Below are 24,214 nucleotides of genomic sequence, written 5' to 3' on the forward strand. Positions count from 1 at the left end.
GTGTCGTCTGCTCACTGTTCCTCCCCCCTCTGCATGGACACAAATGACTTAGGCATGCATCTCTGGAAGACGTGGTCCTGATGGAAAAGCTGGCAGTTGCCTAGCCCTTATCTTCACAATCCTCTCGATGTTCCTGAACCATCTTCCAACAAATACTAGGATTCTGTGTTTTTATTTGGAATTTTATCTTCTAAAAATATCTTTAACCATTAAAAAATCAAATAAAATGTCTGTTGAAATGTGTATGCAACCAATACACATTTGTGCTCTCATTTACACTTAAGTGGAATAAGGAGAAACTGAACCTATAAATGAATTTATTCAATAAAAGCAGTATTCTATCTGCTTTATAGATGGGATCTCAATAAGATTTTGTTTACAAAAATGTTGCATAGCTTAAAAAAAAAGGGCTTGAAAACAACTGCACACCTCAGTACCCCCCCGCCCCCCTGCAGCACATCATCTCTCACTGTGCCTGAAACTATCAGCCCATCATACATTTCCCCGCCTTGATCTTACAGGGCTTCAGAAGATACCCTGATTTTGCAAAAATAATCAACAAATCGAAAATTCAACTCTAATCCCACTCCCCCCTAAAAGCAACTGTTTGGTTTTGGTTTTTGTTTTTCAGCCTTGTTTTTGTGGCTTTGTCATTTTCACATAGTGTAGTACTAGCCACCAGGATAGTCTGGTGAGATGAGGTCTCTTATTAAGCCATTCTGCTTGTTAGCAATTAAAAAAAATTTTTTTTTTTGCAGTCTTGCTGCAGTGGAGATTATCTTGCCTTTTCCTGCTTTTCAGCTAGTTCTGATAAATCCTAAAACGTAGTGTCTTTAAAGCCAACTTCTAATGCCTCTTCTTTCCACTGCTTCATTCCTAAGGAGACTGACTAGGATTTTGCAACAATTATAACAAAGACTTCCCATAATCTTAGTCTTTCACTCATAGTGTGACCAAAACATTTCCAGTTCTTTGTTCACCCAATATTCACATCCAACTCCTTGGCCCCAAGGATAGAACCTACTGTAAGATTGCTATGTTACAGATGCCTATTGTAGATACACAGTCATGGGTACTATTTATGGAGCATTTACCATTTAAGTACCCTGCTTCATTCTTTATACACATTACCTCATTTAATCATCCCAAATCTTTGAGGTGGGTAGTACTATTATCCTCACTTTATACTTTAAAAAACAGAGGCCCTTTTTAACCAGGGAGGTTAACAGACTAGAGCTCCAGAGCGGTGAGGCCAAGGTTGATTGGGTTGGTGGTGTTAAGAGTGTGAACTGCTGACAAAGATGCAGCACCTGTCCTGGGAGCGCACCTGCCCCATTCCCTCTTTTTATTCTCTTGCCCTTTCATGACCTACACTTACTGTTCCATTGCCCCCAGGCACTCCAGCCAACTCCCCTTTGCTGGAGTGGGAGTGGATTCTGGCCTGAAGGTACAGTAACAGTGGCTGACCTTGGCCTCAGGCTCCCCACCTCATTTCACAGGAGTCTGTAATCCCCCGTCTAAGCCAGTGAGGCAGACCTAACCAATGACGTGGGTCTTTCTAGTTACTACTCAAGTGAAGTGATTCCTGTAGGCTCTTAGAGCTAATACCAGGCAGAGACAGGACAAGCCCTTCACTTTGTCTCTCAGATCACACAGAAGGACGTCTTAAGACCGTATTTCAATACTAATTTCTTCTTAATGGCTTACATTTATTCAGCACTTTGTGTATCTAAGTGCTGTTATAGTACTTTTCATGCATAATAATCTTTTAATCCTACAATAATTCAGTAGTAAAAGTTTTATTATCCCCATTTTACGCTGAGGGAGGTGGCTCAGAGAAGTTGAATAACTTAGGTAATGTCACACAGCACACAAAGCAAGGATCCAAACCTAGGCACTCTTTTTTTTTGGCTTACAAGTTTTTTGTTCTTGTTTGTTGAAGTATAGTTGGTTTACAATGTTGTATTAGTTTCAGGTGTACAGCAAAGTGATTCAGTTTTGTGTATATATTCTATATATGTATAACATATAATATATATTACATATATATTCTTTTTCAAATTCTTTTCCCTTATAGGTTACTACAAAATATTGAGTGTAGTTCCATGTGCTATATACGTAGGTCCTCGTTGTTTATCTATTTTATATATAGCAGTGTGTATATGTTAATCCCAAATTCCTAATTTATCCCTTCTTCCCCTCTTTCCCCTTTGGTAACCATAAATTCGTTTATTATGTCTTGAGTCTATTTCTGTTTTTTAAATAAGTTCATTTGTATCATTTTTTAAAATTTAGATTCCACATCAAACCCAGCCACTCTTGGCCACTAATCAATACATCTTCAACCTCCTCTGCTTCGTTTTTTCTGAAAGTAATCCATGTTGATTATGGAAACATTTCCAATCTGATTTTGTAAAATTTGCCTTCTGTCATTAATACTAAATCTGAAGTACATTTTTAGCTTCTTAAAATGCCACTAATCCAAATGTGTACAGGTGTGAACCTTCATGGGAAGAGCATATAATCTTTGGACTGCTAAGAATAATCCTGTTTTCATGTCAGAGAAGGGTGTTTGAAGCTGCCCAACTGATATATATATTGAGCTATTTGTGAGAAATTGTATGTAGTTCATGGAGTCGCGAACAGTCAGACACAACTTAATGACTGAACAACAGCAAATGTCTTCATTTAGATTTGAGAACTGATTACTGATAACAAATTATATCAACAGGTCTTCTGTTATTAGTCTCATTCTTTTACATTGAACTTTATTTTTTATACTGATATTTAGGTTAAAATCTGTTGCAAACTTGAAAAGAAACAATCCATAATATTTTATTTTCCTTTAATAGACTTTTCCAAGAGCTTTATAAATACTCTAACCAATGCTTATCAAACTGTAACTGGCATATGCATTGCCTGGGGATCTTGTTAAAGTGCAGATTCTGACTTAGAAGTTTGGGTCTGAGGCTCAAGCTTCTGCATTTATAACAAGCTCCCAGATGATGCCCAAACTACCCATCCAGAAGAACCCTACTTTGAGGAGTGAGGCTCTTATTGTCTTAATATTCAAGAAAGAAATTCAAACTCCAAATGTGAATTTACAAACTTTTTTTGCTAAATAAACCAAAATTCAAACAGCTATGAGAAACAGCTGCTGTCCTTTAGCTCCATAGCATCTGACTTTCTTGGAGTTTCTCTGGGCTTAACCTTGACTCCTTTTTTGATTGATATTAGGGCACTTGGGGAAACTCACCAGCTTCCCACTCCTTGCTTCTTTGTGAGATAAGTCAGTCATCTCTTACCCACTGGCGTGATGTGGATAGGTCATGGCTTGAACTAGCTCATCATATGTCCTGCTTGAAGGATCTGCAGTGAATTTTCTAGAAAACATTTTCTCAATCTCAGTTGTTCAGAGATGGCTGTGAGAGGGGCAGGCGGCAGAGAGAAAGATTTGGAGCCCTAGGATTGAAGATCAGCTGGGTCCTCCCTGTGTGCACTTGTCTGATAAACAGCAGGAAAGCTTTGCCTCTCTCCCACCCCCACTCTGCCTACTCTGAGCCTTGGCCATGTCCAGAACGGACTCTGGATGGCAGTTGCAGATGCTCAGAGCACAAAGGGTTTCTTGTTTGCGCAGGGGTCTATCAGTGTTTAAATAGAACTGGCGGAAGCACAGGCACACCATATCAGCAGCTTATCAGGGCCCCTGGTTTTCCATGTACATTTGCTGGTCTCTTGAGTTTACCCAGCTCCATTAGCACCAAGTTAAAAATTGCAAGGCCAGGCTGTACTGCACTGAGATAGGGTGGGGAGAACAAGCCAGTTACTGAGTGTAGAGGGGTGTGTAGGTCCTTGAGATCTTATTTGCATTCTGCCCATGCAGAGAGTAAACCTGTGGTAGCCTTTGTGTTAAGAGGCAGTCAGAGAGAACCAAAATGGGATGATGCCAGGCCTCCCTGGGGCAGAAGTAGTGGAGGTAGCTCTTGTAATCCAGCTCTCCATCTCAGCTGACCAGGTCTGCAGTCAGCTCAGGAAACGGCTAAAGGAGGTGTCAGCGTGAATACCTTAGAATTTATACAGTTTGGGCATTTGCATGTCTGTCTGCATGCATATTTCTCTGGGAGCAGATCCATGACCCAAAGGGCTAAACGTTCCTGTACTATTTGTGTTGCATCTTCCTGGAAGGAACTCTTCAGGACAAATTGATGAGTAGCCTGCTTTAGCAATGAGTACTTTACATTTATAATACTTACTCCTACTTTTGAAGTTCTTGCTATATGCCAGGCGCTGTGCTAAAGACTTTACTAATTTCACCTCATTTAATGCTCAGAACAATCTAATGAGAAAGGAATGTTCATTTCTGTTTTACAGATGAAGAAACTGTTGCTTAAAGAGTTGGAATTAGTCCAAGGTCACAGAGCTAACGTAACGATAGAGCTAGCATCTGAACCTTGGCTTTCTGATTCCATAGCTCTTAGCATCACGGAAAGCTGTTTCTAGTCTGAGCTTTTCATATACTTTGGTTAATTTGTCAGCTGGCACAGAATGGTCCCAAACTTTGGTCATTTAAACATCAGCTTCATGGGATTTTTGTCCTATTTCTATATCACCTATATTGTTAAATTAGTATTTAGTTCAATTTTTTTATTATTACTTTGTTATCACTTAGCCTCATTCTAAGCAACATTCATGAAATAACAGTTGATGTACTAATTTCATTTTTCTCAAATTCACACTAAAATAAATACATAACCATTAAAATGAAACATGTTATGCCCCACTTAACATCATTTGAGGTACCCTTAGGGTATGGGTCCGGAAAAGGCAATGGCACCCCACTTCAGTACTCTTGCCTGGAAAATCCCATGGACAGAGGAGCCTGGTAGGCTGAAGTCCTTGGTGTCGCTAAGAGTTGGGGGCGACTGAGAGACTTCACTTTCACTTTTCACTTTCATGCATTGGAGAAGGAAATGGCAACCCACTCCAGTGTTCTTGCCTGGAGAATCCCAGGGACAGAGGAGCCTAGTGGGCTGCCGTCTATGGGGTCGCACAGAGTCGGATACGACTGAAGTGACTTAGCAGCAGCAGCAGGGTATGGGTCCTATACTTGAAACAATCCTGATGTAAGATGTCAAAGCTGTGTGTCTCTGTTGCTGCAGAATTGCTAAACTAAACTAGCCTTTCCACTAAACTAAACTTTCCACTGAACTAAAATAGCCTTTCCACTCCCACCCCAGGCAGCCTTTCCTGGCCAGGCCCACCTCATGGAGCATGGTGCTGGGAGCCTCAGAAGTGGCTGGGTTGACGCCAGGGAAGACGCTCTTCTGTCTTTTAGGGCCTGTTTTCACTGCTCTAATGAGGCTGCGGTGCCAAGAAAAAGCATATTATACGTAGCTTGCCTTGAGGGGGTTGCAGGATTCCAGAGACTGAGGCAAGAATCTGTACTCAATGCTGTGTGCTCCTGCTGAAAGGAAACTGTTGGGATCCTGGGGATTATGGAAGAAATAGCCTTGCCAGGGGCAGAATTTGGGTGGTAAGGGGTCCCAGCCTCGAATGAAAGAGGCCTCTAACCAAACCCCATTTGTTCCCATTTCCATTCTAACCAAATGTCCCTCCCCAAATTCCAACCCTCTGGGCCGTAAATTAAAGGGAATTTTGCAGTCCTATTTCTGAAATTCTGTGTGCATTTGACCTACAGTGTTGTGTCTTTAATACAAGAAGCTAAAGAGTAATTCTTCATTTCCTGACTTGACTGTTGTGCCAAAAGTGTGCTAAGACCCTCAGTAATGGAGCATCCCCATTTCCACCCGCCCTCCCCCCCCCCCCCCAATAAAGTTGCAGTTTATGTGTTAAACTTCCCGGTCTTGGATTTTTAGCAATTTTGTCATCTGGCAATCCCTTCAACGGGCAAGTAAAACAAAAGAGGGCCTGCAGTGGGTGGACGGTGGTAGATTCTGGGAGTCTTATCTTCTTTCACCGGCCTGGAGAAGTCATAGTGGGAAAGGTTCTTTTTGGGGACCAGTTGGTTCCGGTCTTTCAGACTAGACGCACCTGTACCGGAAGTGACGTTGGTCTTTGCGCCACAGCTGATGTGGTACCTTCCAGACGGTTACAGCCTGCCCAGGGTCAGCCAGGCTGTTAATATTTCAGTGTCAAGATGTGAAAACGAATCTGCAAGAAAACGAAGAAAAAAGAAGTCTGCTTTTGGACTGGGCCTGGGCATTTTGCATTCTGACTGTCCTCATCCTTGTAGTTCAGCAGTAGCTGAGTCGGGGTTCTTCTCCGGAAGCTGCCATAGCTCCAATTCCGCCAACAAAATTCTAGCTCTCCAGGGGTACAGTTCCTCTGCTGACTGTGCCCCAAAATGGCACGGCCTGACCAAGGAGTCCCAGGTACAGAGATTTTAAAAATGTCTCTCACTGGCCTCCATCATCCACCGCCGCCCTCCTCTCCGCAGGAGCCCGTGGCTGAAGTTTACAGGAACACCAGGCGCACATGGAGCGCTGCCAGCCACAGGAGATTCCGAGGGAGATAAAAAGCACATCTTTGACCACCTCTTTACCAAACAGACCTGAGATGTGTAATTAAAGGCCCGGGACTCTGCTGGAAATAGGTTTAAACTTGAGGTAATCCCTTCTGGCACTTCCTCTTCCTAATAACCATCAACAAAAATCAAACAAATCCACCTGGCTCCAGCCAGTAAGTCTGTAACCAGTAAAGGTCACGGGAGGAGCGATAAGAGAAGAAAGCGGCCACAAACAGCGTTACTGGAAACACATGTCGGGACGTGTTAGAAAGTGACTCCTGCCAGCACCATCCTGGCCCTGAGATGGGCCAGCTCTGCTGTCGAGAAACTCATTCTCTGTCCCTGGGAAGGAACGCCAGTGACACACGCTGGAGAGGAAGGCATGTTTGGGGAGCTCCGCCCAGGCTTCGTCTCTTCTCTCAGCCCCAGAGACTAGAGGTGAGGCAATTCTAAACGTTCTTTTGAAGTTAATTTCCTCCTCTTACCAAAAGTAATGCATGACCGTAATTGAAAATACTGTTGATAAGCAAAAAGAGGAAGAAAATTATTTCTCCCAATTCTACCACACAGTGACTGCCCTGAGTACATTTTGGTGCATCTTTTTCCAGTGTATTTTTGGTTCTTTCATATGTATCTAGATGTGGGATGCATAAACACACAGGCATGGGAAAGGTTTTTGAACAACTTTCAACCTGCTTGACTCTGCAGGTTGAACTCTTTTTAGCTTGCTTTTAGTTTTAGCCTATCCTGAGCATCTCTTTTCATTGCCTGGCATCGTATCATTTTAAATGTGGGTCATATTCCATCACCTGATTGTTTCATAATTTACTTTAATCATCTCCTGTTATTGAATATTTATATTGTGGCCCAATTCCCATCCCTCTTCTCCCCCACTCAGGCAATGTTGTGGAAACATCCCAAATATTGGGATTTGGGCTGAAAGGGCAAGCGGTTGGCTGGCTTGAATCTGCCCAGCTGAGCTCAGCATCTTCTACCTCTGCTTTGAAGGGAAAGAGACTTTGGTTTCTCAGAGAGAGCTGGACCCTCACCGGGTGGACTGTGCTCAAGGCACCTTGAAGAAAACACAGGGTGACCCTGCAGGAGGAGGTCAAGGGCAAAGCAGGCCCTCCCCAGTGCAGGCAGGTGTTAACTGTGGAAACCAAGGGTAATCCAGGATGATGTGGCTTGTAGGGTGGGGGTTTGCTAAGGGCAGTGAAATGGAGACCTTTAAGAGCTTGAAAGAACAGGAGGAGTCTTCCTTCCCTTCCTATGGTCCCTTCCTAGGCTCTATTCCAGACTGGGGGTCGTGATGCTAAAATAGCATCCTTTGGGTCACCGGGGAACTTGGCCCTCAAGGTCATGCAGACCACCTGCCTACTTGTCGCCCACACGTATTCCCCATCTGTGACCTCGGCAGCATGGGATTGCAAGCAGGGAAAACGGCCAAGTCAGGACAAGAGCAGAACAAAACTGGTAGTGAACCACGTATGGAGCCTGAGGCCTGTTAGCATCTCTAGTTTCCAGGAGAGGAACCTCAGGCCGAGAAATGTTGAGTTGCTTGCCCAAAGCCATAGCTGAAGTTCCAGCCCTGGTCAGAAGCCAGAACTTGCCCCAAACCGTCATGCAGCACATTAGGAAGCATTCACAAAAGCTTTCTGGCTAGGAGGGTTTAGAGACAGAACAATTATAGTTAACAGGGCAAAATGAAGTTGTGAAAAGTGCCCTTGTTCAGTGGTATTTAAACAACTAGCTTTGCAAAAAAACTGGTGTTGGGAGCAGGGCAGGGTGGGGGCAGGTCCTGGAAGCAGCCCTGTCAGAAGGGTTTTATATGAATTTGTCACAACAGGAAGCAGGACTAATGAGGCTTCACTGAGTGTTGGCATCTTGGGCTAGGATGCAGCGTCAAGTGTTTACTATTTTGAACTGAATCTCTTAGTTCGAATATCTTTGAGTATAAATACATAACGTCAGAGTTGTTCCATCTCAAATTTGAGTATGTGTTTCAAAAAGTTGGAGTATGACTTTAAATACCAACAAGGACAGAATTCCAGGTTTGTGCTTTTCCAGATTTTCTTTTGCCTTGAAATTTGGCCAATAACAGTAATAATTTTGACGTGATGGACCAAAATGAAAAAAGGCTTTGGAAGGCAAGAATGTACTTGGCAGTATGTGTGTATTGTAGGATCTAGAAACTGTGTCAGTGAATAGCCTATGGTGAGGAAAACTGGAATCATTACAGCCATGTGGGAGCCTGGAGACTGTGTGTTTGCAGTGCCATACTGGGAAGGAGGGAGGAAAATGTGGCACTGAATGAAATGCCAGCCTACAGAGGCGCGGACGTTGAGGGAGGGAGGTTTTCTTAGGAGAAGCTGTTGTTGCTGAGATTTTCATTTGCCTACCCACCGCCTCCAACAGAGAGCCAATGGCTCCAGGTTTGGGCTGGTTATTTGCCTGCTTAGGGGCACTTAGGGCGCCCATGTCCTTGGAGCCTGAGCACCGAGAAGCTGTGTGTCACTCTTCTCCCACCAGATCCCAGAGAACATGCTGAGGTGGGCAGGCCTGACCCAGGAAATGGTCTTAACAGCGTTGCTCTGCACACAGACAAGGCTTTCTCCCAATTGGGGTGGGAGTGTTGCTCTCTCTGCCTGCTTTCCTGGGTCTCAGGGCTGGATGGGAGGTAGCTGATCCCATCTGCCTGGTGAGTTCCCATCCCTCAAGGAGAATTGGATGGCCTAGCAGCCAGGGGCTGGGGAAAATGAGGACCAGCACTGAAAAGGTACCCACCTACTTAAGGACAGAACAGTCCGCAAAGCTTGGCGCCTGGGGTTGACCTTCAGTCAGAAAAGATTTCTGCGAGGTCCTTAGCATCTGTGTGTGGCTCTGGCAGAAGTGACAGCACCCCCTCCATCTGGGGAGAAAATCCAGGGAACCTGGCTCCTTGGAGGGATTCTGGAATGATTGGGATGGGGGGAGTAAGACCCAAACAGGACAGATAAGGTGGGGAATGGGGACCATCTCTGCATATCTGTCACACTCTTTCCCATCACATTCAGTATTGCCCGCACCTCCCAGCATTGCAGGTGTTAAGTGTATAGAGATAAGACAAGATCCTGAGCTTAAGGAGCCCATAGCCATCAACTGCTGAGATAAAGATCCTCTAAATACTTCATCACATGCACAGTAGCAAGAGGAAGCAAGTGCAAAAGCTGGTGTTGGGGAAGGAACCTTGAGTGAGGTTGGTTACTCCTTCACGTTTCTCAGTGTTGTCTCCACAAAGGGATTTAAGTGCCTTTAGGACAGAGGCCGGGTTCCTGCCTCTGAGCCTTGCAAGAGCCTAACCCAGTTTAGAGTTCCTGGTAAGTGTGGGGTCAGTGCTTCTAAACTGACCAACCCGCCTTGAGCCCTGTGGCAGGGGTGGGGGTGGGGCTGATGTACGTAGAGATGACAGCCCTGCAGTCTTTTTAGGGCAGAGGCAGATTAGCTTCCACAGCTGGTGAACTCAGGCTCTGCTTTCTGAAATGCCTGTTTAAAGTCTATTGCACATCAGCTGAGTGGCTCTGGGCAAGTTAGTTAACAGTCTCTGAGACTGTTTCCCTCTCTGTGAGTGGAGAACGATACTGACCTCACAAAATCAGTGCCCAGCAGTGGTGGACACTCCAGGCAGGGCTTCTCTGGCCTCCAGCTCTGAGTCTCTTTCTCTTCTTTCATCAGGCACTGGGTCTGTCTAGAACCACCCTTCTCCCTTCTACTCTGAGCTGGATTCTGTGGAGGCCCAGAAAGGGATTCATCCTGGAGGTTTGCTTTTAATGAAAAGAGGAGGATATATATATTAAAAAAATTGCTTTGCCCTCCTGTTGGCTTTTTGAAAGATGGGAGGTCTAACTAGGAGTAAAGACCAGGGCACAGTGGGAGTTTGCTGCCAGCAAACAGTTTGTGAGTTGAGACTTGGGTCCCATGTTGAATGCTGTCTAGTTCCCCCCAAACCTGTGCGTCCATTGACCATCCCTACCTGAACCAACTATGTCATTGGTGTTGCAAAAGGTGATTTCCTGATTTTTTTTTTGTTCCTTCTACATTTATTACCTAGACTCTGTAAAGAAAAGCTCTCCCTCGTTGCGTGGGACTATCTGATTACCCTGAAATACAATGCCTTCTGAAAAGATGGGGTAAATGCTAGATTCTTTCCTTTTCATGACCAGTTTTCAAAGTAAGGAGTTGAGGACATCTCTGGAGCTGAAGATGGAGTGTGATGAAAGGTTAGCATTTTCTCTCCCTTCATTTTCTCCATGTTCACCTGTAATCCCTCAAGTTTTCAGAAATGGGCTAGAAGCACCACATGGGGCTGACAGCCCTTCCTCAGCAGTGGACCCACCTCAGCAGTGGACCCATGACTCAGACTTTTCTCCTTCCAGGCGAGGTCCTTGGGTGGGGTCCGGGGAGGGGAGGCTTCATTCCCGGTCCTGTGTTTGTTCCATTCTTGTAACGAGCTGGAGAGCCTTTGGAGGGAGCGTAGTGTCATTATTTCTCATCCTGAATCTCTTCTTGTGGGAGATCATAGATTTCATCAACCTCTTCCTGAATGTTCAGATGTTTCCAGCCTTTATTTTTGCCCCTTTCAAACTATTAACAGTGGGCTCAATGGATATCTATCCATCATTCACCTAATATTTATGGAGTATGTCCTGTGGGCTTCATCCTAGGGCTAACTCCAGAGGAGGTGCCCGTTAAGGAATTCACCATCCAGTTTGGGGGGAAAGACATGTATACATTGGAAGTGGAGTAGCAAACAGTGTCAGCCGAAATGGACTTGTAGAAATAAGCACCAGTGGATTGTCTGGCTTGGTAGCAATTATTTGTTGAACACTTCTCCTGCACTAGGCATTTGCCTTTAAAATCCCTGGAGGGTAGGTAGACATTATCATCCTGTATTTTAATGAGGAAACCGGAGCTCAGAGAAGTTACATAATTTACTGAGGGCTTCACAGCTCTTAAATCCAGGAGCTCAGTTCTACCTGAAAGTCCATGCTCCACTCACCACATCATGGTGTTCTGTTTCCAGCAGTTAAAAGAACCAGGAATTTAGAGAAGGTAGGAGACTAACTACAGTTATTAACCATAAGGTATTTGCTACTTTGGAAATTAAAATTGTTCCTTTTTACATGTGATTGTCAAAATAATATTGTGTTAGCAGTGTATTAAATATACTATAATAGTAAAGAAAATATTTGTAGGAAAAAAATATGTTCATAATCTCACCACTTGAATCTAATAAGTGCTTCCAGTCTTTGTTCTTGGGTATTCATACATGATGTTAATCACAGTATCTGTATTATTTCTTTTTTTTTTTTGCTTGGCTTTATATGCATTATAAACATTTCTATGAAGTCTTTCGGAGAAGGCAGTGGCACCCCACTCCAGTACTCTTGCCTGGAAAATCCCATGGACGGAGGAGCCTGGAGGGCTGCAGCCCATGGGGTCACTGAAGGTCGGACACGGCTGAGCGACTTCACTTTCACTTTTCACTTTCATGCATTGGAGAAGGAAATGGCAACCCACTCCAGTGTTCTTGCCTAGAGAATCCCCGGGACGGGGGAGCCTGGTGGACTGCTGTCTGTGGGGTCGCACAAAGTCGGACATGACTGAAGTGACTTAGCAGCAGCAGAAGTCTTTATGATTTTAAAGACTGCATAATATTTCATGGAAGAGATGGAGCATAATTTACTTAGCCAATCTACTCTTTTGGGAATCTACACACTTTTTAATTTTTGTTATCTGATAAAGTCCAAAGGAGGATCTCTGTGCAGTTTTCCTTTTATCATTTTTATGATGTATTTCCTCAATGAATTCCTAGGAGTTGGTTACCTGGTTCACGGATCTAAGCATTTTGTTGAATCGCTCTTATACACCATTCTTTGCTATCAGCAAAGGATGGGGTGCTGTTTTTTCCACAGCCTGATCAGCCTTAGGGAGGCTCTTTTGGTTTATTATCTGCTGATTTGAAAGGTGTATCAAGGTCCTTAGACTTTTTAATGTATATAAATACATTAAATACTTTGGATACTTGCCCACCATTTATTCAGTATTTTGTATTTTTTTTTTTATAAGCTGTCTGTTTCTAAGCTTTTTTCATCATTTTTTGGGGCCTTTGTCATAGTTTTATATTTTGTATGAGAGGTTTTATATGAGGATGTTTACACAAATGAGTCAGGTTCGGACAGGATGTAGATGGTGCATTCAGCCGGATAGTTTGCAAAGGGTGTAACAAAGGGTCAGTTTTCTTAAAGAGATGGGAATACCAGACCACCTGACCTGCCTCCTGAGAAATCTGTATGCAGATCAAGAAGCAACAGTTAGAACTGGACTTGGAACAACAGACTGTTTCCAAATTAGGAAAGGAGTACATCAAGGCTGTATATTGTCACCTTGCTTATTTAAGTTATATGCAGAGTACATCATGAGAAATGCCAGGCTGGATGAAGTACAAGCTGGAATCAAGATTTCCAGGAGAAATATCAATAACCTCAGATATGCAGATGACACCACCCTTATGGCAGAAAGCAAAGAACTAAAGAGCCTCTTAATGAAAGTGAATGAGGAGAGTGAAAAAGTTGGCTTAAAACTCAGCATTCAGAAATCTAAGATCATGGCATCTGGTCCCATCGCTTCATGGCAAATAGATGAGGAAACAGTGGAAACAATGAGAGACTTTATTTGGGGGGGCTCCAAAATCACTGCATCACTTCATGGGAAATAGATGGGGAAACAGTGGAAACAGTGTTAGACTTTATTTTTTTGGGCTCCAAAATCACTGCAGATGGTGACTGCAGCCATGAAATTAAAAGACGCTTACTCCTTGGAAGGAAAGTTATGACCAACCTAGATAGCATATTGAAAAGCAGAGACATTACTTTGCCAACAAAGGTCCATCTAGTCAAGGCCATGGTTTTTCCTGTGGTCATGTATGGATGTGAGAGTTGGACTGTGAAGAAGGCTGATCACCGAAGAATTGATGCTTTTGAACTGTGGTGTTGGAGAAGACTCTTGAGAGTCCCTTGGACTGCAAGGAGATCCAACCAGTCCATTCTGAAGGAGATTAGCCCTGGGATTTCTTTGGAAGGAATGATGCTAAAGCTGAAACTCCAGTACTTTGGCCACCTCATGGGAAGAGTTGACTCATTGGAAAAGACTCTGATGCTGGGAGGGATTGGGGGCAGGAGGAGAAGGGGACGACAGAGGATGAGATGGCTGGATGGCATCAGTGACTCGATGGACGTGAGTCTGGGTGAACTCCGGGAGTTGGTGATGGACAGGGAGGCCTGGCGTGCTGCGATTCATGGGGTCGCAAAGAGTCAGACACGACTGAGTGACTGAACTGAACTGAACTGAAAATCACTGCAGATGCTGACTGCAGCCATGAAATTAAAAGACGCTTGCTCCTTGGAAGAAAAGTTATGACCAACCTAGACAGAATATTAAAAAGCAGAGACATTGTTTTGCCAAGTAAGGTCCATCTAGTCAAAGCTATGTTTTTACCAGTAGTCACATATGGATGTGAGAGTTGGACTATAAAGAAAGCTGAGTGCCAAAGAATTGATACTTTTGAACTGTGGTGTTGGAGAAGACTCTTGAGAGTCTCTTGGACTGCAAAGAGATCCAACCGGTCCATCCTAAAGAAAATCAGTCCTGAATAGTCATTGGAAGGACTGATGCTGAAGCTGAAGCTTCAATACTTTTGCCACCTGATGTGAAGAACTGACTCATTGAAAAAGACCCTGATGCTGGGAAAGACTAAAGGCGGGAAGAGAAGGGGATGACAGAGGATGAGATGGTTGGATGGCATCACTGACTCAATGGACATGAGTTTGAGTCAGCTCAAGTTGGTGATGGTCAGGGAGGCCTGGTGGGCTGCAGTCCACGGGGTCGCGAAGAGTCAGACACAACAGGGTGACTGAACTGAACTGAGTTTTCAACAGTGTGAGTTTTCAACACTTTGAGGAACAAACAGAGAGTGTCAGCCTTCCCAAGCACTCTGGCACCTCAAGGAGCAAAGAGGGAACAGGTACCAGGCCCCGATAAGGGTAGGATGTGCAGGGGTTCCCTGCCAGGAGCTGTGGCTTTGAGGGAGGGCCCGGCCAGCTCAAGAGGACTCTACAGGGAGGAAGCCTGGAGAATAAATCCCTCATCCCCGCTCCACTCTCCTCTCCTGCTGGTGACCTGAGCTCAGACCCCTGAGCCCTTTCATCTGTGTTTCCCAAATTGTGAGATGACTTCAAGAGATACATAGATAAAGATTTTTTTAAATTTAGTAGTCATGTGTTAAAATATATACATATACACATTAAATGCTTGTATCTTATCCATGTAAAAACATACTTATAAAATATTATTTCATAGATGTTTATGTTTGGTATAAGACTAAACTGTGTATTTCAGTTTAAAAATGGACTTGCTTTGGTGGACTGTCTAGAATATAAGAGTACAGGTGCTACAGGGGTGTGGCAAAACTGACTGAATGTGGGGAAACAGGCTCCCCTGCAGGGACTCTACCACAGCATCTGATTCTTTGATTTTCAGTTTCACACACACTTGTATCTGAGGTGACTATCCTGGGAGGTCAAGGATTCTTGGTGATCATTGTTCCTGATGTCCCCACATGACAGAGGGGATACAGGAATACAAGGCAAAGGTTGCTGAATTGCACCCCAGAGTTTCCCTCACCTAATAGGGGAGCCAGAAGGGGTGCCCTGTGTCTGCTTGGGCTCATCAAGGCGGGCTGCCCTGAGCCCCCTGGGTCCTGATACTGAACCCTGGGCTGCAGTGAGCTCCCACAGTAGAGCCAGGGGGACGGAGAAAAGGGGAGCCAGGAGCTAGGCCCATATTCTGCTCGGGGGGAGGACAGTTAAGTACCACCCCCTTATTCCAACTCCCACTTCCCTGGAGCATGTTGGTGCACCCCAAAGGGCGATACCCAAAAGGACTCTACCTGGTCATCAGTGGCTAGTCTCCCTCCCCTTCTCCACGTGGGAAAGTTGGTTAAAGGCCCTGTCTCTCCCCTCTGCTGACGCCCATATCCCTCAAAGGGACAGTACTGACAGTGACTTCGGTGGCACAGGCCACTTAGTGTCATCAGTCTTCTCCTTTGTGGGTGTTCTGCCCTGCTCAGCGGAGAAGGAAATGGCAGCCCACTCCAGTACTCCTGTCTAGAAAATTCCGTGGACAGAGGAGCTTGGTGGGCTATTGTCCATGGGGTCACACAGAGTCGGACATGATTGAAATGACTTAGAAGCAGCAGCAGCAGTCCTGCTCAGAGAATGCCCTTGACATGCACCTCTGTGTAGAGCATCTACAGAAGAAACCAGAGGACTTTAGGCAAAGGCCAGATTACGTCATAATTTATTATGTATCTTATTATGGTATTCAGAGAAGTGATTGGCCAAAATCTTTATGAGAAGTGGCTATTTCTTTTGGAAAAGTTTGAACAGTGTTTCCAGGTCTGGAGTTAGGCAAACCTGAATTCTGGGGAAGTGTTGCCTGCCCTCAGCCATATCGATAAAAGGACCAGACATCCCAGTTTGCCAGGGGGTAGGCCCAGTTTATGCCTGTTTGATGCCTTTTATTTAAAAAAGTGTCTTGGTTTGGACAATAAATTGTAGCCACCTAAACTGAAGTCAAGTGGGCCTTAGAAAGCATCACTACGAACAAAGCTAGTGGAGGTGATGGAATTCCAGGTGAGCTATTTCAAATCCTGAAAGATGATGCTGTGCAAGTGCTGCACTCAATATGCCAGCAAATTTGGAAAACTCAGCAGTGGCCACAGGACTGGAAAAGGTCAGTTTTCATTCCAATCCCAAAGAAAGGCAATGCCAAAGAATGCTCAAACTACCGCACAATTGCACTCATCTCACACGCTAGTAAAGTAGTGCTCAAAATTCTCCAAGCCAGGCTTCAGCAATATGTGAACCGTGAACTTCCAGATGTTCCAGCTGGTTTTAGAAAAGGCAGAGGAACCAGAGATCAAGTTGCCAACATCCACTGGATCATGGAAAAAGCAAGAGAGTTCCAGAAAAACATCTATTTCTGCTTTATTGACTGCCAAAGCCTTTGACTGTGTGGATCACAACAAACTGTGAAAAATTCTGAAAGAGATGGGAATACCAGACCACCTGACCTGCCTCTTGAGAAATTTGTACGCAGGTCAGGAAGCAACAGTTAGAACTGGACATGGAACAACAGACTGGTTCCAAATAGGAAAAGGAGTACGTCAAGGCTGTATATTGTCACCCTGCTTATTTAACTTATATGCAGAGTACATCATGAGAAACGCTGGACTGGAAGAAGCACAAGCTGGAATCAAGACGGCTGGGAGAAATATCAATAACCTCAGATATGCAGATGACACCACCCTTATGGCAGAAAGTGAAGAAGAATTAAAAAGCCTCTTGATGAAAGTGAAAGTGGAGAGTGAAAAAGTTGGCTTAAAACTCAACATTCAGAAAACGAAGATCATGGCATCTGGTCCCATCACTTCATGGGAAATAGATGGGGAAACAGTGGAAACAGGGTCAGACTTTATTTTTTTGGGCTCCCAAATCACTGCAGATGCTGATTGCAGCCATGAAATTAGAGATGCTTACTCCTTGGAAGGAAAGTTGTGACCAACCTAGATAGCATATTCAAAAGCAGAGACATTACTTTGGCAACAAAGGTCCATCTAGTCAAGGCTATGGTTTTTCCTGTGGTCATGTATGGATGTGAGAGTTGGACTGTGAAGAAGGCTGATCACCGAAGAATTGATGCTTTTGAAGTGTGGTGTTGGAGAAGACTCTTGAGAGTCCCTTGGACTGCAAGGAGATCCAACCAGTCCATTCTAAAGATCAGTCCTGGGTGTTCTTTGAAAGGAATGATGCTAAAGCTGAAACTCCAGTACTTTGGCCACCTCATGCGAAGAGTTGACTCATTGGAAAAGACTCTGATGCTGGGAGGGATTGTGGACAGGAGGAGAAGGGGACAGAGGATGAGATGGCTGGATGGCATCACCGACTCGATAGACATGAGTTTGAGTGAACTCCGGGAGTTGGTGATGGACAGGGAGGCCTGGTGTGCTGCAATTCATGGGGTCGCAAAGAGTCGGATACGACTGAGCAACTGAACTGAACTGAAACTGTAGATGTCTCTGACTAGCCTCCAGAAAGAACATAAAATGTGGGGGTTGGAAGGAATTTCCTATAGTTCTTTTAGTCTGTTGTGTTGCTGGAAGACAGCGAGCAAGCCCCCTAGCTCTTCCATGGAAGAGGAGCCCTGTGCCTCCCTCCCAGGTCCTGGGTCCAGCCCTTTACAGGTGTCTCAGTGGGAAGATGCGCCCCCCACCCCCACCACCCCCAACCAGCTCCTTTCTGCTCAGAGTTTTTTGATAAGAGAGAGAGGAAAAGCTGGGACTTCTGAGGAATGGCCTCTTGTTCTGACAGGGAGAAAGCCCTTGGCCTTGAAGACAAGCCCAGGAAGTAGATTGCTCTGCTGACTTCCTTGGCATAAAAGCAATGAGGTCATGGAGAGCCCCAGAGGGGAGGCCAGGGAGTGTCCTGCAGGAGCAGGAGGGCTGCTGCTGCAGCTCTGGCTGAGGGATTGCCACCGTCCAGAGCCCAAATGGCCTCGAGCCACCTCAGCCTGAGTGGCACCTGCCCCCCGGCACCTGCTGCGGGAGGGAGAGGGGTGCCACCGGCGCTCCCTGGGCCTGGACCCCTGCCCGGCCCTGTCTGGGGAGCAGTCTGCACAATTCTTTTTTTCTTTTGGCTCCACCCATACCCCGTTGGTCAGTCCCTTCCCAGAGAGCCGAGAAGGGACCAGAAGGGCATGTCCCTGGGTCAGGGTTGGGGATTGTTTCTCTCTTTTGATATTTGGGGAAGGACGTGTGTGATTTCACTTCATTGCAGGACTTGTGCTGTGCTCGTGCTTGGGGGCAGGCAGGTGACCATGCTAGGTGCTGGAGGTGCAGTGGCACTGGCTCCGGACCGGTGATTGGATTGTCTTGGGCTTGTGGCATGATGCTCAGGACATAGAGCAGGGCGGGGGTGCTCTTCCTGGGCTGTGGGGGGCAGGGCCGAAGGGAGTGTGGCCAGGGAGGCTCCAGAAAGGAGCAGGATTTGAGTATAGTCTTGTGTCAGGAAGGGCTTTCCAGGCCAAGGAAAGTGCTTGAACACAGGTCCAAGATGTTTGAGGAATGGGCGCAGTTGGGTGGGCTTGGAAGCTGGCAGGGGTTGGAGAGATGTGCTGAGAAGTAGGGTAGGAAGGCCCTCTGGGGTCTCACAGACTGGCTGTGTGGCCTCCTGCACATTATTTCACTTCTCTCGGCCTCAGTTTATCTCTGTAATGGGAATAACATAACCTACTTTCATTCTTGTGAGAATGAAAGGATACATTGAATGTAAATCAACCAGCTTGAGGCCGGGCATATAAATGCTCACAAAATATGAATTATTGGCACTGTTCTACTGCTAATAAATAATGTAGGGTGTTCTTTTCTAAAACATGTGGCTTGAGTCAGTGGAGTGAGCGAGCATGCTGCCCTCCTGAAGCAGGTCTGGATTTGTGCTTTCATTTAGGCATACATATCCTATTAATATCTGGTAGGAGATGCTAATGAAAGAAATCTCACATGGCTGGCTTGCTCCAGGCTCTGCTGCCATCTTACTCTGACAATTGCATAGGGCCAGCATATGGCTCCTGATGTCAGTAAATGCATTTTTAAATTACTTTTTATTCCACAAGTGTTTAATGCGAACCTACTATGTGGTGTCAGGTTTTTGGGTTCAATATCTTAGTAAAAGTGTGTGGGTAACAGGTGAAGGGATTAAAGAGAAAGGAGAGATGAGAACTCACTTCTTTCCCAAGCTGATTTTATAGAATTAGAAATGAGTTTGGAGGCTGGAGTTTAACTGCTTTTTTGTGACCTTGCACTTCCCAGGTGGCTCAGTTATAAAGAATCTGCCTGCCAGTGGAGAGACAAAGGAGATATAGCTTCAGTCCCTGGATCAGGAAGATCCTGTCCCAGGAGGAGGAAATGGCAACCCACTCCAGTATTCTTGCTTAGGAAATCCCATGGACAGAGGAGCCTGATGGGCTACAGTCCTTGGGGTTGCGAAGAGTCGGACCTGACCGAGCGACTGAGCACGCTCGCATACCTGGAAACTCAGTGAAGGGGGAATTTCTTTCCACGTGTGCCTTTCACTGGAGTGTGGGTGCCTCAAGAGTAGCCACTGTGGGGACAGATCACTTTTATCCATTTGGTTGTTCAGCAGATATTTATTGAGCACCTGCTGTGTACCTAGCACTGTTCTATGCACTAGCTGTTTAAATGTTCTTTTAGATCTGAATAGTTCTTTCAGGACCATAGTGATTACTTGTAAATGGTCACTTTTGCTTTAGAAAGAACCAAGCCCATTACCCTCTGCCTGGTTTTGCTCACATAGTCTTGGGAAGAGAAAGGGGGAAAACCAATGGACCTACATTGTTGCTTGTGATTGAGTCAAATGCCACTCAGTCAAGTGATGGGGGGAAGGGGCTTGAGGAAGAGGAGCTTTAGCTCCTGTTTCTTGCTTTGCGGGTGGAGGGATTCCCTCCTGTCCTGGAGGGACAGCCCTCCAGGCTGTCAATTTATACCTTCGGTGAGGGTTGAGGGGAGGAGGCGATCCCCTCTTTAATGGAAGGAGTGCCTACTCACTCTCCCCTCACCTCCCACACACTGTGAACTCGGTCTTTCAGGAGGGAGTTTATCCTCTTGTGTTTCATGGTAGCATATGGCTGCCTCGGACACATGGAGGAGATTGCTGCTGCTGCTGCTAAGTCGCTTCAGTCGTGTCTGACTCTATGAGACCCCATAGACAGCAGCACACCAGGCTCCTCCATCCCTGGGATTCTCCAGGCAAGAATACTGGAGTGGGTTGCCATTTCCTCCTCCAGTGCATGCTAAGTCGCTTTAGTCACGTCCGACTCTGTGCAACCCTATGGACAGCAGCCCACCAGGCTCCTCTGTCCAGGGGATTCTCTAGGCAAGAATACTGGAGTGGGTTGCCATTTCCTTCTCCAATGGAGGAGACTAAAGGGTAGTAATTCAGCTAATTTAATAGTAGCTGTCACTACTATAAAGGACTCATGTTTGAGTCCTTTTAATATTCCAGACAAACAAGTGCTTTTCACACATTATCTCATTTAATCTTCACAACTTTGTCAAATTCATACTGTCATCTCCGTCTCACAAACAAGGAAAATTAAGACCAGAAGATGGAGTAAGCAAGCAGTCCCTGGTCACACGCTGTAAACAGAAGAGCTGGAAGTTGAGCCCATTTCTATTAGGCTCGGGTGATTTCACCCTCACACCATCCTGGTGGAGGGATTGACTCACTTCTCTCCTGACCCTTTGCTTCTCCCATCATGCCTTCCCTCCTCTTTCTTAAAGATTCTATAGCTAACAAGCCAGGCTTAGAAAACCCTGAGGAGCTTTCTCTAGAGTGGGACCACTGATAACACAGCACCCACACTGGGGCTACAAGGGTTAATGTTGGCCTATGCTTCCCAGATGAAGGCCTTGGCCTTGGGAGGCAGCTATTAGTCCTCCTTTCTAATTAAAAATCGCCACCACTGGCTTTCCTCCCCTGCTAACTAGAAGACTGTGTGTGTGTGTATTTGTCTGCATAGCTTTTTATCTTCGTTTCCTGTTTCATATTTAATTCATAATTAATTTCATATTTAATTTAATTTAATATTTAATTCATATTTAATTTTTTCCAGTTTGTGGATGTGGAATACGTGTAAGGTTGGGACATGGTCTGTTAGTAATCATTCCCGCATCTTGGGACTGGCTTGCTCCCACTGAGTCCAACCAAAGGCTTGTGGATGCTAATCTTCCTGCCTCACAGGAGTTCCTTTGTCCTGATCACCCTGGTTTCTGAGGGGACTGCCTTTAGGGTGGTGGTTTTGCTTTGCAGATTGCTTTCTGGAAGGTCTGGGAGGTTTCTTATGTACAGGTTGGGGGCATTGCTTAGAACCCCAATTTAGTGGATGAAAATGGAAGGCTCTGGGAAAGACAGCGCCTATCGGTGCTCTGTTGGGTCAGGGTGCAATGCAGCCAGATCTTTGTTTTTTGTCAAGGCTGCATGCAAGTTATGGCGAATATGAAGTGTTCACTTTCTGCCCTTTCCCTGAGGTCTGGGAGCCCCTACCTTTCTGGACTGGACTCTCAGGCAGGGCTTCCCTTCTCAGCAGTGTGACCTTGTGAACCCCGTTGTGGAGTGTGAGGTTGAGGCCCTAGGAGGGGATGGTGGTGCTGGGGACTGGGGATCCCCGGCTTTCTCATCAGTACCTCCTCAGCCAAGCAGTTGGTCTCATGAGACAGATGGCAGTCATGTTGGGCCTTGAGTGTCCTAAGGACCCCTCCCAACATCATGGGTAAGAGTTGGGGTTCAGTGTTGGTGTCCAGGGTCTTGCTTGAATGCCCTCTTCTCCCCGCTTGTAACAGTTCTCATACTGACAACTTGAGCTTCCCCACTCAACTGGGTGTTTCTGAACCCTGAAATTCTTTGTGTAATTAGCCTCTGATTGCTAAAGATTATCCCATGTAGAGAATGGAACCAAAGCAGTTGTAAAATGAGAGCTGGGAGGAAGCTTACCAGTCAGTCTGATCTGGGAAGGACAGAATCTGGGGCCCTTGGAGCCAAAGTGCTTGGGGTCTGAGGCGGAGCCTTGAATTCCTGATGCTGCACAGTTCTGTGTGGTGGGGATTTTCTGGGGAGGGGTCTCTGGCCTTCTTGAGTGTGCTAAGGTGTGTGGACTTCTCTAGAACATGAAGCATCACTGATCTAATCACTCCCTCCCTTCAGCAAAGAGTGTGGTGGAGAAGTCTCAGAGGAACATGAGACCCAGAGGAGCAGCGCCTAAATGCTTCTAGACCTCGAGCTTCCCGGTGACTCTGGATGGCGGGTGGGATACCTGTCCCCTCCCCTTGAAAGGGCAGATGAGACAGAAGTAAATAGTTTGTATTTCTTCACAGACAGGAGTAATCTACTTTTATTATTCACTCTCAGCTTCAGGATATACAGTGAGGAGTCTACAGTATAAAGAATTATAACCAGCCCAGACTCCCTGACTTTGAATAATCCATTATAAAGTACAGTTTTTTTTTTTTTTTTTTTAATCACAATAGTCTTATCTTCTGTTTATTTCTAAGCTGAACAGAAATGCCCTAAGCTACACCCCAGCTGTGGAGTTTTTAGACCAAAGGCTACTGTTTTCTTCCTGCAGGAACCCTGGGGTGTTTGGGGGTTAAAAGGCCTGGACCAGCCATGTGTGTTTAAAAAACAAGGCTGATTCCGCAGCCGGCGGCTCCAGCCTGACTCCATCCTGCTGTTAATGGAGGACAGAGGACCACTTATAGCTTCCTCTTCACCCCATAACAAATAGCCCGGTGCTCCCCCAGGCCTTCCTGCCCCCACCCGCACTGCCCTCCCCGTGGTGGCAGCAACAGGCCTGTTCCAGTCTGGTTTCTCGGCAGGCCCTGTGATAAGGCCCTGACTAACCATGTTAGCCCCAAGTGGGCAGGCTGCCTGGCCTCTGTCTGCTCTTTGGCTACTTCACAGCCGCTGGGCAGGGTGGAGTCCCTTGTCCTGTAAACAAAGCTTGTTCCAGCTTTGAACACTGGCTTGTGTGATTCCTCTTCTGGGCAGGACCCCTTGACTGCTCTAGCCTAGGTAGGTTACCTCTTTGTTACATTCAGTTAACTGATATTTGTTGTGCACCCTTTAAAAAAAATTCTGTATCACAGCCTTCAGGTACACAGTTTAGCTGCGCATAGAGCTTTCAGGCACACGGTTTATCATCATCATCCCTTATCATAATTCCCATTTACCAGAATTCACTCTGTCCTCAACTTAGTACTAAGCATCTCACGTGAAATATTTTACAGACTCAGCACGAGAGTCCCATGAAGTTAGCACCATTGGTATCCCATTTTACAGACATGAAAACTGAGGCATTTTTTGTATTCTCCTTTCGTAGCTTTTTATCACCCTCTGTGATCCACCATGTGCTTATTTGGTTTCTTGTTTCATATCTGGCTCCCATGTTATATCATAAGCTCTGTGAGGGCAGGGTTTTCCCCTTCTGAGGTGCTGGAGAGCTGGCATGACAGTGTCCAGCACCCAGGAGGTACTCAGTAAGGGCTCACTTGATGGTTGAATAAGATACAGGAGGCTGTCACTTGTCCATAGCCTCACAGCTCGTCAGCAGTGAAGCTGGAATGGGAACCCAGGGCAGTGGGCGCAGGCACTGTCAGCAGCAGCACCTCTCAGCTGGGTGGGTCCTCTTCCCCAGTCAGACCTTCAGCTCTGTCAGGCAGGGCCCCGGTTTTCCCTGAAAGGGCACCCAGGCTTTGGAGTGGGACCCACCTGAGTTCAAATAGTGGTTCTACCACTCAGTGGAGTGACACTTGGAAAGCTGTGTGTCCATTCTGAACCCGAGGGTCCACATTATCTGAAATAGGAAAAATAGTGCCTACCCACATGGGTTGTTGTGAGAATTGTAAATAATACATGGGTTTCCTGGTTTAACGTAGGTGCTCAGTGAAATGACGGCTAGCATGAAACTGGGCATTTCCTAACCTTTCAGGAAGCCAGTATACTGTGTTGAAAAGACCTAGGA

The 24,214-nt window shown here is 45.7% G+C and overlaps 1 protein-coding gene and 1 long non-coding RNA gene across 3 annotated transcripts in view; one reads left to right on the forward strand and one right to left on the reverse strand.

Moving 5' to 3' along the window:
- Positions 1 to 24,214, reverse strand: part of LOC147369571 (uncharacterized) — a 41,709-nt gene that overhangs the window by 5,562 nt on the left and 11,933 nt on the right. The window contains exon 2 of the long non-coding RNA XR_015167599.1: positions 6,052 to 6,171. This is a non-coding gene — a long non-coding RNA (uncharacterized LOC147369571). The remainder of the gene's footprint in view (positions 1 to 6,051; positions 6,172 to 24,214) is intronic.
- LOC147369572 (uncharacterized) overlaps positions 6,064 to 24,214 on the forward strand; it is a 545,146-nt gene continuing 526,995 nt past the window's right edge. For both annotated transcript variants that reach the window (XR_015167596.1, XM_086412162.1), the window contains exon 1: positions 6,064 to 6,964. The gene's annotated coding sequence lies outside the window, so the exon portion shown is untranslated. The remainder of the gene's footprint in view (positions 6,965 to 24,214) is intronic.

This window comes from Bos grunniens, chromosome 7 (genome assembly GCF_055505025.1).
Source record: "Bos grunniens cultivar Pamir isolate PY7600 chromosome 7, Bosgru_T2T1.0, whole genome shotgun sequence".
NCBI classification, from domain to species: domain Eukaryota; kingdom Metazoa; phylum Chordata; class Mammalia; order Artiodactyla; family Bovidae; genus Bos; species Bos grunniens.